The sequence below is a fragment of the Pleurodeles waltl genome, chromosome 7 (assembly GCF_031143425.1).
Source record: "Pleurodeles waltl isolate 20211129_DDA chromosome 7, aPleWal1.hap1.20221129, whole genome shotgun sequence".
Lineage (NCBI taxonomy): Eukaryota > Metazoa > Chordata > Amphibia > Caudata > Salamandridae > Pleurodeles > Pleurodeles waltl.
In genome coordinates this window covers 266166283-266180840 of record NC_090446.1, presented here as the reverse complement: position 1 = coordinate 266180840, position 14558 = coordinate 266166283, and positions in this window count along the sequence as shown.

Below are 14558 nucleotides of genomic sequence, written 5' to 3'. Positions count from 1 at the left end.
CCAAAAAAACAATGAAACTATCATTTGCTTATCTCCAAAACGTTTTCACATTTACTACTAAGGCCTGAAAGTTTTACTCATTGAACTTGAAGCGCTTTGTTCGAGGGGAAGAAGCGCCTTGTTTATTACTCATGAAGCACTTTGACCATCATACATGAAGCGCTTTGTTCATTATGCCATAGAACGCTTTTACTTGCTTTGTCTGAAGCGCTACGCTCATTATGCTAAGGGGCACTTTACTCATGTGGCCTGAAGCGTTTTGATCCTAGTGCCAAGACAGCTTTACTCAGGTGGCCTGAAACGCTTGGATTGTCGTGCCAAGGGCGCTTTACTCTTGTGACCTGAAGCGCTTTGCTCGTTGTGCTAAGGAGGCGCTTTAACCATGTTGCATGAATCGCTTTGACCGTCGTGCCAAGATCGCTTTGTTCGTGTGGCCTGAAATGCTTTTGATTGTCGTGCCAAGGGCACTTTACTCATGTGGCCTGAAGCGCCTTTGATTGTCTTGCCAAGGGCGCTTTACTTGTGTGGACTGAAGCTCTTTGATTATCTTGCCAAGGGCGCATTACTCGTGTGGAGTGAAGCGCTTTGCTCGTTGTGCTAAGGGGCGCTTGACTCATGTGGTCCGAAGCGCTTTGATCGTCGTGCCAAGGCCACTTCACTCGTTTTGCTTGAACCGATTTTATCGTCGTGCCAGGAGCGCTTTACTCTTTGGTCTGAAAGCACTTGGCTCGTTGTGCTAAGGGGTGCTTTACTTTTGGAAGGAACACCTCCCTTCAAGATTGGACTCATCAAGACCTTACCGCTATGAGTATGACCAACTCGTATCTGAATTCACCATGGAAACAAGGATACTCCGATTTGCTGTCAATCTGCCATGCAGGAAATCTGCTCTTCTTCAGAGGAACCCCCACGAGATCTGACTGCATCGAAGTCTTCAAAATAGTGAGCAATGTTCTTGGGGGAGGCTGGACTTAATAGGACTGCCACACCCCAAGATGGCCGCAGCCTCTAGAAACCTGGGAATTGTAGTCCATTCATAGAATAGCACTGATAAGTGCCTCTGGTCCACCAATGTCCTGACTCTGCAGCTACATGAGCTTTACCACAGGGCAGGCGATGTTGATAACCACTTCTAGAACAAGAGGGGATGACAAGTGGTGCGCCGCAAATATGTGCCGCGGAGTTTCGGGTGGGACCTGGACCGCGCACAGCCTTATTCCTGACAATCAGCTTCCTTCAGGTGCCAAAATACTGACCCGGAATGTCTCTATCAAAACAAAAAGACAAAAACTCTTGCTGCCATTCATTCGTATTTGCATGTGCCCAATCAAGACCTGCCTATATTTGACTTGCTATTCTCTTTCTTTTCAACTTTCGATCACCATTCAGTTCTCCTTCACTTAGATCCTCTCTCCTTGTTGTATCTATTTCTTCCTAGATTGCTGTCTCAGCAACCACTATTTTTCTTCTTTCTACTTGCGACTCCGGCCACTTATCTCTTTTCAGTGGACCCTTTGTCAGGGTTCTCTTCAGAGTCGAACTTGAACCTTCTCCTTGTTCTGCAGTGTTTTATCTTGACGGGCCTGCAGTCGGTTCAGGAGGAGTCAGATCACAATGGCTTTGATCCACCTCAACTCCTTTCGCCTCGGGGTATGGCAATTGCTCTGTTTGTCGCTCAAGATCGTCTGCTTCTGGGAAAGCCCTCCTCTGACTATTCTCTCCTGCTGCCTCAAGTGAGATAGGCTCTCCGTCACCCTCCCGGAGGTCTGCTCCTTCATCTCTCACAGGAGTGATGAACTGTCCTCAACGGGCCCAGATCCGGTCTCAGTTACCCTTTGTTCTCTTTCCGGCCATGAGACTTGTCTCGCTGTTGTTGGTGCTCTCAACAAATCTTCTTCGTCATGATCCAGTGGACAGGCCACTTTCTTAGTGTGACTTGCATGAATCCAGTTCGGAATTCCAGCACACTTCACAGCTATGGTAGTTGTCAGAACTACCTGATAAGGTCCCGTCCAACGAGGCTCCAAACACGTTTTCCTCACGTGTTTCTGGCCCACAACCCAGTCTCCAGTTCTCAGATTGTGTCCTAGGTCATGGATCAGTGGCAGTGTGGTGGCTTCCACCTGCTGAGAGAAAAAGTGAACCACATCAGCCAGACCTTCGCAGTAGTCCAACACCATATAATCTGTAATGTTGACAAGTGCATTTGCAGGCATCGCTGGCAACCTCATTGCTCTGCCCATGAGGATCTCATGCAGCGACAATCCTGTCTTCCTATCAGGTGTGTTTCTCATTGACATCAACATTAAAGGCAATGCGTTAGGCAATTTCAAATTTGTGGATGCACACATCTTTGCAACTCTCGACTTCAAGGTACCCTTCATCTGTTCCACTAGTCCTGATGCTTCAGGGTGGTAACTACAATGCAACTTCTGCTCAATGTTCAATGTTGCACACAGTAATTTAATTACTTCATTGTTGAAGTGACTTCCCCTATCTGATTCTAAAGAGATCAGAAACCCGAAACGCGGTATCAGTTCCCTAAGCAGTAGTTTCACTACTGTGAGAATCACATTTCTTGGTGTAGGGTAAGCTTCAATCCAGTGACTAAAGTTGCAAACAATCATCAACACATATCTCAAACCTCCACACACAGGCATCTCAATAAAATCCATCTGCATTCTGCTGAATGGACCTCCTGCTCTTCCAATGTGGCTCAAATTAACCACTGTCCCTTTCTTGCGTTTAGCTGTTGGCAAATGACACAACGATGGCAAACTGCTTTAGCAACTTGTCTAAACATTGGGTTGAACCAATCATGTTTGAACAACCAAATCATTGCATCCCTCCCAATATGTGCTTGACCATGAGAATACCTCGCCATTTGAGACAACAAGCTATTTGTCAAAACCAATTGAACCTCTTCTGAAACCCACAATTCATCTTGCCTTTGCACACATTTCATTTTCTCCATGAACGTTTTTCCTCCCTGTCAACATTATTCTGTAACAATTTAAATTCTTCCAAAGTATCAATTATTTTCAAAGCATAACTTGTACAAGTTTCGTCTTCTTCAGATAACAGTTCCCACTTGTCTTTGAATGATATACAGTTCAATGCGCAAAACCTTGCGACTTGATTCACATATCCATTTCCCAATGACACATAGGCCCTCATTCCGACCCTGGCGGTTTCAAACCGCCAGGGTGGAGGGCAGAGGAAGCACCGCCAACAGGCTGGCGGTGCTTCCCGGGCCATTCTGACCGCGACGGTAAAGCTGCGGTCAGAAAAGGGGAACCGGCGGTTTCCCGCCGGGTTTTCCCCTGGCCCAGGGAATCCTCCATGGCGGCGCTGCTTGCAGCGCCGCCATGGGGATTCCGACCCCCTTCCCGCCAGCCTGTTCCTGGCGGTTTACACCGCCAGGAAGAGGCTGGCGGGAACGGGTGTCGTGGGGCCCCCTAACAGGGCCCCTGCACTGCCCATGCCACTGGCATGGGCAGTGCAGGGGCCCCCTAACAGGGCCCCACAAAGATTTTCAGTGTATGCTTTGCAGACACTGAAAATCGCGACGGGTGCCACTGCACCCGTCGCACCCCTGCAAATCCGCCGGATCTTTTGGAGATCGCCCGCCGGCCCAGCGGGAAAGTTGTAATGACCCCCGCGGTTATTTGACCGCGGTGCAGTCTTTTGATCGCGGTGCGGTCTTTTGGAGGCTTCTGCCCGGCGGGGTCGGAATGACCCCCATAGTCCTGCAACTTCAAATGTGCACTGCATTTTACCACAGCGATCATTTCAAGCATTTGAATAGCATGTAACAATTCTTTAATTCTCTCACCATTTCTCACTGGTGAACCAGAAGAGTTCATGAAACCTCTCTGTGATCACAACTGGCCAAAATCATGGACTATTCCAAATCTATATTGGCTATCCGTATAGATTGTGACTTTCAGATGAGAAGAAACATGGCACGCTCTAGTAAGGGCTACCAATTCCGCTACCTGGGCAGAATATGCTCCTCGAAGCCAAGAAGCTTCCAAAGTATCAGTAATTGTGCACACGCCATATCCTGCTCTCAGAGTCCCTGCATTGTCTCTCAGACAAGAACCATCAACAAAGATAAATTTAGTAATTTTCTTCCAATCGGGTGTCTCTAGTGTCAGGTCTCGGTTTTGTGCACAAGTCAGTTACTTCAAGACAATCATGCTCAACATCTTCCATCTTTTCAATTTCGACATTTTCAGTTGGAAGTAAGGTTGATGGGTTCAGCACTTTACATCTTTTTAATGACACATTTGGTGACCCTAGAATACTTGTTTCATATCTGGTCAACCTCGCACCATACAAATAATGGGTTTTCGTCCTTGTAAGTAGGATCTCAATAGAGTGAGGAACCAATACAGTCAGGGGATGTCCCATCACAATGGCTTCACACTGTGTAAGGCTCTGACCAACTTCTGCAACTGCGCGCAAACAACCCGGTATGGCTGCTACAACTGGGTCTAAAGTAGCTGAAAGATATGCTACTGGGCGATTTACACCTCAATGGACCTGTGTCAGGACAGACAAAGGGCATGCATCACTCTCATGACAAAACAATGTGAAAGGTTTTGCGTAATCAGGCATACCCAAAGCTGTAGCCTTGCACAGACTCTCTTTCAATTCAGTGAACGCTTTCATTCCAGCCTGGTCTACCACTATAGGATCAGTGACTTCCTTATGAGTCAATTTCTGCAATGGTTTTGAAATGACTGAAAAATGTGGAATCCATAGGCGGCAATAGGCTACCATCCCTAAAAACATCCTGTTATCCCTGTTTGTGGATGGGGGATTTATATGCAATATGGTGGTAATCCTTTCTCTGGATATCTTTCTTGAATCCTTCTCAATCTGATGACGCAAATATTTCACTACTTTCTGACAGTATTGCAATTTGAGCGGAAACACTTTGTGACCATTCTTTCCCAAATGGTTCACAGGGCAATTGTATCATACTTGCACTCGTCCCTTGTTTTGGATGCAATCAGCAAGTCATCAATGTACTGCCCCAAGGTTGATTGTAAAGGCAATTCCAATGTCTTCAAATTATTCTTTTTCAAGATCTGATTGAATATGGAAGGTGACTCAGAAAATCCTGGAGGAATTCTGCACCAGCAAAAAAACTCGATCCAGGAACTTGAAACGAAAGAGAAATTGACTATCCTCATGAAGAGGCACAGAAAAAAGGCTTGTGACAAATCAATGACAGTGAACCACTCGGCATCACATGGAATCTAAAACATTATCACAGCTGGATTTGGCACCACAGAACAACATTTGACCATAATCTCATTTTTTTTTCTCAAATCCTGAACAATTCAAACTTTCCCACATGACGTCTGCAAACCCATTATCGGTGAATTACATGGACTGCTCAATACCTCCTTCATAACCCCTTGCTTTACAAAGTCTGCAATTATCTGGGCAACCTTCGTAAGAACATTTTGTAGCACGTGGTACTGTGAAAGTTGAGGGAAAACTGCATTTGGCTTCCCAGTAACCTTAACTTGCTCAACTCCCTTTATCAAACCTAGGTCTTTTCCTGTTAAATCCCGCACGTTCTCCTTAACTGTTCCCTACAAATCAGGAGGAAGCTCTTTCACTGTGAACATCGGGAAAAATTCAATCAGAGGGTATTCCTCATTTGTAGTTTCACACTCTCTCTGGGGCTTGGTTATCTTCATCATCACTATTCGTCTGAATCTCAATTCCATCATTTGAACAAGTAATCGAACACTTTGCTTTACACTGCAAGTCCCTTCCCACCGGACTTGAATCGCAGACTAAACATTTATGCTATCCCTGAAAGTTGCCAATCTCAACTTGAACTAGATCTGTAATCGGGTTTGTCGAATACTGGTTTGCTACTCCCACAACCTGAACGGTTCTTCCTGAAAGAGGCAAATTTTGAACTTCTGAACTTCTCACTGTAGAGCGTGTAGCACCTGTGTCATCCAAGAATGAAACCCTGTGACCCATAACCTTTCCCTTCACATAGGGACTCCTTTGATCTACTTCGAAGGAAGTTGCAAGCACACACAGCTCCTCATCTGAACTGTCACTCTTCCAATTATCATTTATTCTATTCTCTGTGTAACGGGTATTGGTTCACTGTGTTACTACTTAGGTTAAGCCTCTGACCTGTGACCTGTTGAGAAAGCATCATCTGTTGCTGTTCCATTGGGGCATGAGGTATTTGAATTTGCTGTCTAGGTACCATGGGAACCTGCTGTTGCATTGGCTGCAGCTGTGAAATTTGTACATGTGGCATTTGCACCTGCTGCATGGGTTGGAAATTCTGCATTTGATTTACATTATTCTTAAAATTTGGATTCAGACCTCTCATTCTCAGTCCTCTCACATTCTGGAATGAATTGATGCCATTGCTCTGCTGAACAACACCCTCCTGCACCATCATTGGACACTCCAGTTTCCAATGTCCAACCGCTCCGGAAACGTGGCATACCAATAATTTCTTCATTCCCTGCACATCATTCTGAACCACTACAGTATTCAAGTCTGGACAGCGATTCATATTTCCTCCACAAACTCTACCTCTCATCTGGGGCTGAAACATCATGTTCCCCTGCTGCTGCTGTGTTAACTGCTGTGGAAAATTCTCATGCACCCCTGTTTGAGCTGCTTTCATCTGCATCACAATCGCCTTCTCTTTCAACTTTTTCTGCTTCAGCTCAATCTCATCACTGCAGTATTTCGCATACTGCAACACCTCACCAATCGGCTTTGCTTGCCAGCAAATCAAATTTCTCTTAATCATTTGGCTAATTTCAGGTCTCAATCCTTCCACAAATCTGAACAAAATATGGAACATGTATTTCACCTCAACTGTCTCTGTACCACTGTAATGCTTGAATGCCTGCAACAATCTTTCATGGTACGCATATATGGACTCCTTTGCTTCCTGCGCTGTCCTGTCAATTCTCTGCCAATCAATATTCTTGGGTGAAATTCTCATTTTCAAAAAACTCAATCACTTTATACTAATATTTCATTATATCAGGAGATGGGGAACCTGTATTCTTGTCTCTTTCCGGTTCGCTTGTTGGCAATCTACACTAATCTTACACTTGATCTAGAGATCAGCTGGAACTGCTATCTCTAGTAATGTGTTCAAGTCCTCCCATAGGCATTTTGCGAGTTTCACCAACCTGCCTGCCTGCTGATATCACTCTACTGGCTTTTCTCTAAATTTTGGATAATCATTTGTAAATGACAGAATGTCACTTCTGCTCCAAGGGACATGAACAAAATTCCCTCCTGGAATCTCTTTCATTGGTAAGATGTTCACTGGATCTTTATCCTGCTGCATATTTGCAGTCAGTTGCAAAAAATCCCTTTTTCTCTTGTCTATTTTCTTTACCCATCTGCTTTCCCATTTGTCTAATGCTCCCCGGGTCTTAGCACTTTGAAGCAATTCCTTAAGGTGTGTCTTCATTCCAGAATACAGATCTCATGTGTTCAAAATCTTTAGCCTCAAAATCTAATCTGTAACTCCTTTGCAAATGCTTCGTTTTCTCTATTTGTAAGCTGTACTTCTCTGCCAAGTCTGCTAAATTCTGATGTACATTGCTCACCTCTCTCGTAGTCTTCGGGCACAAATATCTCAATTCTGCCTCTGTGTAGGATTCTAACCTATTCAACCCCATCGTTCCCTCAATGAGTTCACCCGCTTCCATGTTTAGCCTGGCTTGTCTAACCATTCAGTCAACTGCTGAGCCATCAATCCTTGCAACAAGATGTTACTTGCTTGGACTGGTGGCACCTGCTGTGCAACTACATTCGGGGTCTGCAGTGTCAATAATTTCAAACTCTGGCTAATGTTTGACCCTTTCTTAACACAAACAGAGAGTTGGGGAGAAGAGGAAGACAAATCCCATACTGTCTCCCCAAAAACAGAACCACAAACACATGAAGTATGTGGTTTATAAGTTAGCTGGAACCACTGGTAACAAATTTACCTATGGTTCTCCAATCTCACATTATGAGCAACATGTTGCGTGCTCCTTAAAGCTATGTTGTGGGGGAAATGTTCTTTATGCACTAGGTGGTCTCACACACTATATAGTGTCTTGCATCATCATATGACCACCTAGCCCCATCCGGGTAGGACAGTGTCACCTGAACGGACTCAACCTCACCATTAAAAGAACAGGAGGGAGTGCAGAAATTCAAATTATCTGGAAAAATATGGGATCCAGCTATGCTAGGGAGAAATATAAAAACACCTAGTCAGTCACCTGTGTAATAATGCATCTTTATTCGTGGTGACCGCTGGTCAGGTTAAGAACAAATGATGGGACACAACTAGGAGAGTCAAGACTCACAGGGTCACCTATCTAGTAGTTACTGGCCAACATGTTTCTGCCCACTGCTAGGAGCCAAAGGCGATGTGGGGGCATTCTCTAGGGCCTGGGATCCCTCAGTGTCATGCACTATCGAAGCAAGAAAAGGGGGCTACCCCAATTGGAGGAGCTTAGGTGCTGTAAAAGGAGAGGGCCTACCTGTGGGACGCTACCCTATGGAGGCCTGAAAGAGACAAAATGGATAGTACATTATACGTTATCAGTGATACACAGCAAATCACAGCACACAGGGAGGTGACACAGCAAATACAAAGTCACACAATATCAACGCAAGGAGTATAGGGGAATTTCCAAATAGAAGAAGAGGGTCTCTTACCCTAATCCTGTAGGGCAAATGGCCCCAGGTCTAAAGGAGGGGGAGGGTCCCCTTGTAGTCACACACTAGAATCAGGAAACAAAGGCAAAGCAAAACAAAAGGACAACCGATGAGCTCCATGGAGGTGAAATGTAGTCAAGGTCCTGCCAGCCATGGTAGCTCTACAATGGAAAAAAAGATTGGGCATGGAGTGTACTACAGTGATAAAGCCCAACCAATGGGAAAAGTAGGCTCAAGTGTACAGTTCTAAAAATACTTGTCTAGTTGTAAAATAGTTCGAGGCACACACACACATATATAGAAGTCATAGTTCATGTACAATACTGGCGTCAGAATGCCTCTGAATGCAATTGTTTGTCAGCCGCACACACAGCGGCTCGACAAACAAACAAACAAACAATAGGACCCAACGGTGGTGAAATCTTATCTGTGCCGGGAAGTCAAATTTGTATGAGGAATCGAGTAGAACTCACTACACCAAAGAAGGTGCTCGTTATGCACCTAAACCGTTCCCCTCCTTGACCACTTTTGGTAACGGGTCAAGAGGGTGAACGGCGTTTAAGAAGCCCCGCAACGCGCCTGTCCGCCGGCCGGAACCTGACCAGGGTGCGTGGCGTGCTGAACGCGTGCGGCCCAAGGCCACGTTCAAAGGTCCCAGGGGAGCATGGGACTTGTGGTCCCATAGCTCCCCTGCAGTAGAACAGCGCCAGTATGGCGCAGGTGGCATGGACACTGGTGTTGTGTCCACATCTGATCCCCGAGACCAGAGTCTCCCAGGCCAGCGGACCACGGGACACTCGAGGAACAAGGGGCAGGAAAAAAGAACACAAGAAGGGAAGGAAGGGGGGGAGAGAAGGGAGAGGGGGAAGATCCGGGATGATCGAGGGGAGAAAACAGAGGGTGGTGGGAACGGGGGGTTTAGAAAATGACTAGGGGGACGGAAAGGAGAAGAGGAAAAACACATATAAAAGGAAAAAAGGGAAAGCGGGAGGGATAGAAGAAGAAAGATAGAACTAAAAGAGGGGAGGAAAGAGGAAGAGAAGAGATTGACAAAAAGACGAAACAGGGGGAAAAAAGGAAAAGAGAAAAAAGAAAAAGGCAAAGGTGAAGGGGAGGGGAAAAGGGGACAAAGGTGGAGGAAGATGGACATATGGGCTGGTTATTCCGAAGAGTGCTTAAAGAGTGCTGTTTGCAAATCCTATCACCTGGTTAACAATGCCCAGGGTATTTCATCATTCAATCCAGTGGTATCTGTGTGCAGTCTCCAGACCCATCTGAGTTCATAGTAGAGAAGTTTCTGGTTCATGTCGTTTGCTGTAGGTGACAGTTTGTCTAGTACTACCCATTCCAATTCGTCCGGAGAGAGGTTACTCCTGATGAAGTGGCTGCTAGGTTTGGTGGCGTCCCGTTTGCATAGAATGGTACTTCTGTGTTCACAGATGCAGGTGCCTACCCTCCTGGTTGTCATCCCAATGTACTTCAGTTGACAGGGGCACTTGATCATATAGATCACATTCTTGCTGTTGTAGTTAGTGAAAGTTTTCAATATCCACGGTGTCTTTAGGCCTAAGTCCACTGTGGTGGATCTGTGCGTGAAACGGCAAACACTGCATCTTCCACAGGGGTAGTGGCCCATTAGAAGTGGTAACTGCCACAGTGTTGTCTAATTGTTGGGAGGTGTCTTCATGATGGGTCGTGTGTGGACCACCATGTCTCTTATATTAGTAGCTCTCTTATAAGCATGTAGAGGTTGTTGGAACGGGAGGCCACCAGAAGTCAGAATTTTCCAACCCTCCCTGATTATTTTCTGTATCTGTTCTATCTTTGGTTTTGTTTGTGGGGTTCTAACAACTGGTCTCTATTATTATTGAGTGCCCTCTTGTTTTCTCTCCTGACGAAGTGCTCCAGATAGTTCCTCTCCAATAGTTTTGCGGATAATCTTTGGGCGTGTTTCTTGTAGTGAGACAGATCCGAGCAATTTCGCCTCAACCACAAAAATTGGCCCACCGGTAGATTTTCATGCAGAGACCTCGGATGGAAGCTCTGGAATTGAAGCAAATTATTACGGTCTATAGGTTTATAATAGACCTCTGTGGCTAAAGTTCAATTTTTCTCATGAACACGTAAATCAAGAAAAGGCAACTGGTTGTTGCCTATCGTCATTGTGAACTTTAGATAAGGGTTTGCTGTATATATATAAATAGCGAAAGCCTGGGCTTTACTCTTGGTACCCGTCAAAATCAGTAGGATGTCATCGATGTAGTGTTTCCACAACTTGATCTGCCCCAGGAATGGGTTGTCATCGTGGAGTACCACCTGTTTTTCAAAATTGTCTACATAAAGACAAGCCAAACTAGGAGCAAACGAGCGAACCATCGATGTCCAGTGTGTCTGTAGGTAGAAGGTTTTTTCAAACTCGAAGTAATTTCTTATCAGCGCCAAATGGGCTAGATCTAGTATGAATTCTGGAGGTGTCCGTGAGCCACCTCTAGTCCTCTCTAGTTGGTTAAAGATGACCTCCAGGGTAGCTTCCTGGGGAATATTAGTATAGAGAGATTCCACGTCCAGCGTAATCAGGAGTTCTGTAGTTTTATCAAAGGGCATGGTCTCTAGCAGAACTAGGTCATCATTAGTGTCTTTCAAATAAGTTGGAATCTGTTTAACCAGGGGTTGTAAGACAAAATCACAAAATTGTGAAAGGGGTTCAAGGACGGAGCCGATTCCCGAAACGATGGGTCTCCCAGGAGGAGGAATCTTCCCTTTGTGTACCTTCGGGAGAATGTAAAAGAGAGGCACTTTTGGGTAGGTTTGTATCAGGAAGGCTGCTTCCTGCTTTGTTAGCTTGTTGTTCTTGGTTCCTCTCGACACTAGGAAGGCAATTTCTTCCCGGATTTCTGGTGTGGGGTCCCTGGATAGGCGTTTGTAATGTTGTGTGTTCCCCAGCAGACGTAAGCACTCATCTTTGTACATTCGCTGTGGTAGAATTACAGTTGCCCCACCCTTGTCTGCCGGTTTAATCACAATAGTGGGATTCAATGTCAGCCATTTCAGGGCTGTTAGTTCCTTTGAACATATTGTGGAATTAGTTATTGGGTAAATCCAGTAGACCCCCAATTTTGAGAGATACTGATTTCTCAAAGGCTAGGATTTCTGGTGGCATCTGCCCTGTTGCGGGACAGAATGTTGATTTAGGTCGTAGTCCTGTATTTTTATTGACTTCTTGGGTGGTTTTATCCCAGAAGAACATTTTGAGTCATATTTTGTGGAAGGAATCTGCACGTTCAGTTTTAGTTTTGAACAGGTCTATCTTAGGGGTTGGGACAAAGCTCAGTCCCCTGTTAAGGGCTCTTGACTCGATAGTGTCAATGGTTCTGTTGCTTAAATTAAGAATGATGCTGTTTCTAGTTGTCACATCTGTCCCTGTTACATCTTGCTCATGCCTGAAGCACTCTATTGCAGTGCCTCGGTCTCTGTAATGTTTGACCCTGCCATAGTATTTGGAAGTGCTACAAAAAGACTAAGGTCTCGTAATGATTTTGATCCGTCCAAAGTCTGTCCCATAGGAGAGACTACCTGAACATTTTCATTATGTCCTCCTCTCATTATATTCTGGGACGTTGCTCCCTGATCACCTACAGTAGGTTTCTTCTGTCTAAATAAGGGTACAGTTTGACTAACAGTAATAGGTAGCAGTATGGCATCTGGGGCGGTTCTGGCACTTACGCTCTGTGGGAGAGTAACTCCCATATTTTGATTCATCATTGGATTCATATCTGACTGTGTCCCTGTTACTGGAGTAAATCTTGGCATTACCTGCTGCTGTGCTTGGGGCAGTAAAATTGGAGTTGGTTCAGTCTGAACCAATATCGATCTCAGATAAACCTGTTCCGCAGGCACCATGAAGTTCGAAGTCATTTCCATAATGGGCACATCAGGATAGAGTCTCTGAACCTGTGGCGGATGCACCTGATTTTGCACTACAGGAGTAGTGGGCACATTAAGACCATTCTGCATCACATTCTGCGTCAGGCTAGCATTAACCTGCATAGGACTCATTGTCCCATTAACCTGTGTCGGGGCTGTTGTATCAGCACTGGTACTCGGACCACCCTCATGTACTGCATATGGTGGTGGACGATCTCTCAATAACTGTGTAATAAACTCATCATCATCTGATTCCTCCTCCACTGCTGAAGACTTTCAAGCCTCCCTACTCTCCTCTCGGACAGACTTCTGTTAGTCTTCCCAGTAGCTTTCCTTCCTTCCTTATCATTGTCCTGCGTAATTGCCGGAAACAACTTAATTCCATGCAAAGTCTCCATCCTCCAAACTCTCTGAACACTGTCCCATCTAGTCTCTGCTAGAATCTTTTCTGCCTTTCTCATCCTCCTCTCGAATTTCTGTTGCTGTTACTGTATGGCTACTACCTCCCAAATCGCTAATGCCTCAAACTGTGCTGGTCTCGGACGGGGCTTCGATTCATATAGCACCATCCTTAAATGCTCCAAAACCCTCAAATTGAACGTCCCATTTGTAGGAAATGCTAAGTTTCCGTCATTTTCAGTCAATTTGCACAATTGCTTTAGCCAAAGGCATAGCGCAACACCCTTCTCTTCCATTACACTGTAAGCTGGTGTACCTTCTGGCGGTGTAGCCTCGCCTATACTCGTTGTAATGTACGTATCTCCCATTAGGGTACTTTTTAAAGCATTGAACAATTTCATCTTTTCGACTTTTTTGTTATTCAGAATCAAATCAGGAAGTGACCTTTAACCCCTACGGTGCCTTGGACGAGGTGCTCGTCCTGCACCCGTGAACCCCATGTGCCCCCCACCCACAGCCCCGGTCGTGGATGGAAGGGGAATCCCTTCCCCTTCCATCCCGACCCCCCCTTTGACGTCAGCGCGCATCGCGCGCTGATTGTCACAGAGGCCTCCTCCATCGCGCTGGAAGCTCAGCTTCCAGCGCGCTCGGAAGAGAAATGCTTTGCATTTCTCTTCCGATCACGTGGAGGAAGCCGAGAGAGGCTTCAAATGGAAGGGAATGTATTTCCTTCCCTTTGAAGTCTCTCTCAGCGTTTCAAAAGCCAGAGGCAAGGATCGCTCCCAGGGAGGGCATTTTTTTTGGAAGGCCTTTTCTGCCCCCCCTGGGGGCAGAAACCTCTAGGCACCAGGGATAAAAAAAATTGTTTTTTTGTTTTTTCTTTTAGAGGTGGGGAGCGACCCCTTAGGCAAGGGTCGCTCCCCTAGGGGGCAAATTACATTTAGGCCATTTCACCCCCCCTTGGGGGCAGATTGGCCTGTTTATATGAGGCCAATCTGCCCCCAAGGGGGACAGAAACCACTAGACACCAGGGAGGTTTTTTTTTTTGGTGAATTTCACGCAAGGGGAGCGACCCCTTGGGTAAGGGTCACTCCCAGGGGGGGAATTTTTTTTGGAAGGCCTTTTCTGATCATTTTTTTTGTTTTTGTTTCTTTTAGTGCCCTTCTCCCCCTGCCCGCCCCGCTCTCCTTTCCCGCCGCTGCCTCCCCTGTGGCCCCGCCCCCATCCTCTCCCATTCGCCACCCGCCTCCCAGCTGCTGCGCCTCCCTCTCTCCACCCTTCTTAATGCAGGCTGCTGCGCGGCGAGGGTGCAAACCTTGACCTGTTCTCAGGCCAGGTCCGCTCCCCCACCGCGCTAGCGTTCCCTGCTAGTGCTCTGCCTGCTGCCTGCTCGCCGCTGTTGCTGATCGAAGTTCGAGGCCCTCCTCCACCCACAGGCTCCCGCCTGCGCCTCATCCCTGGTGGCCCAGTGGTGGGCGGCAAGTATCAAATCTGACCTC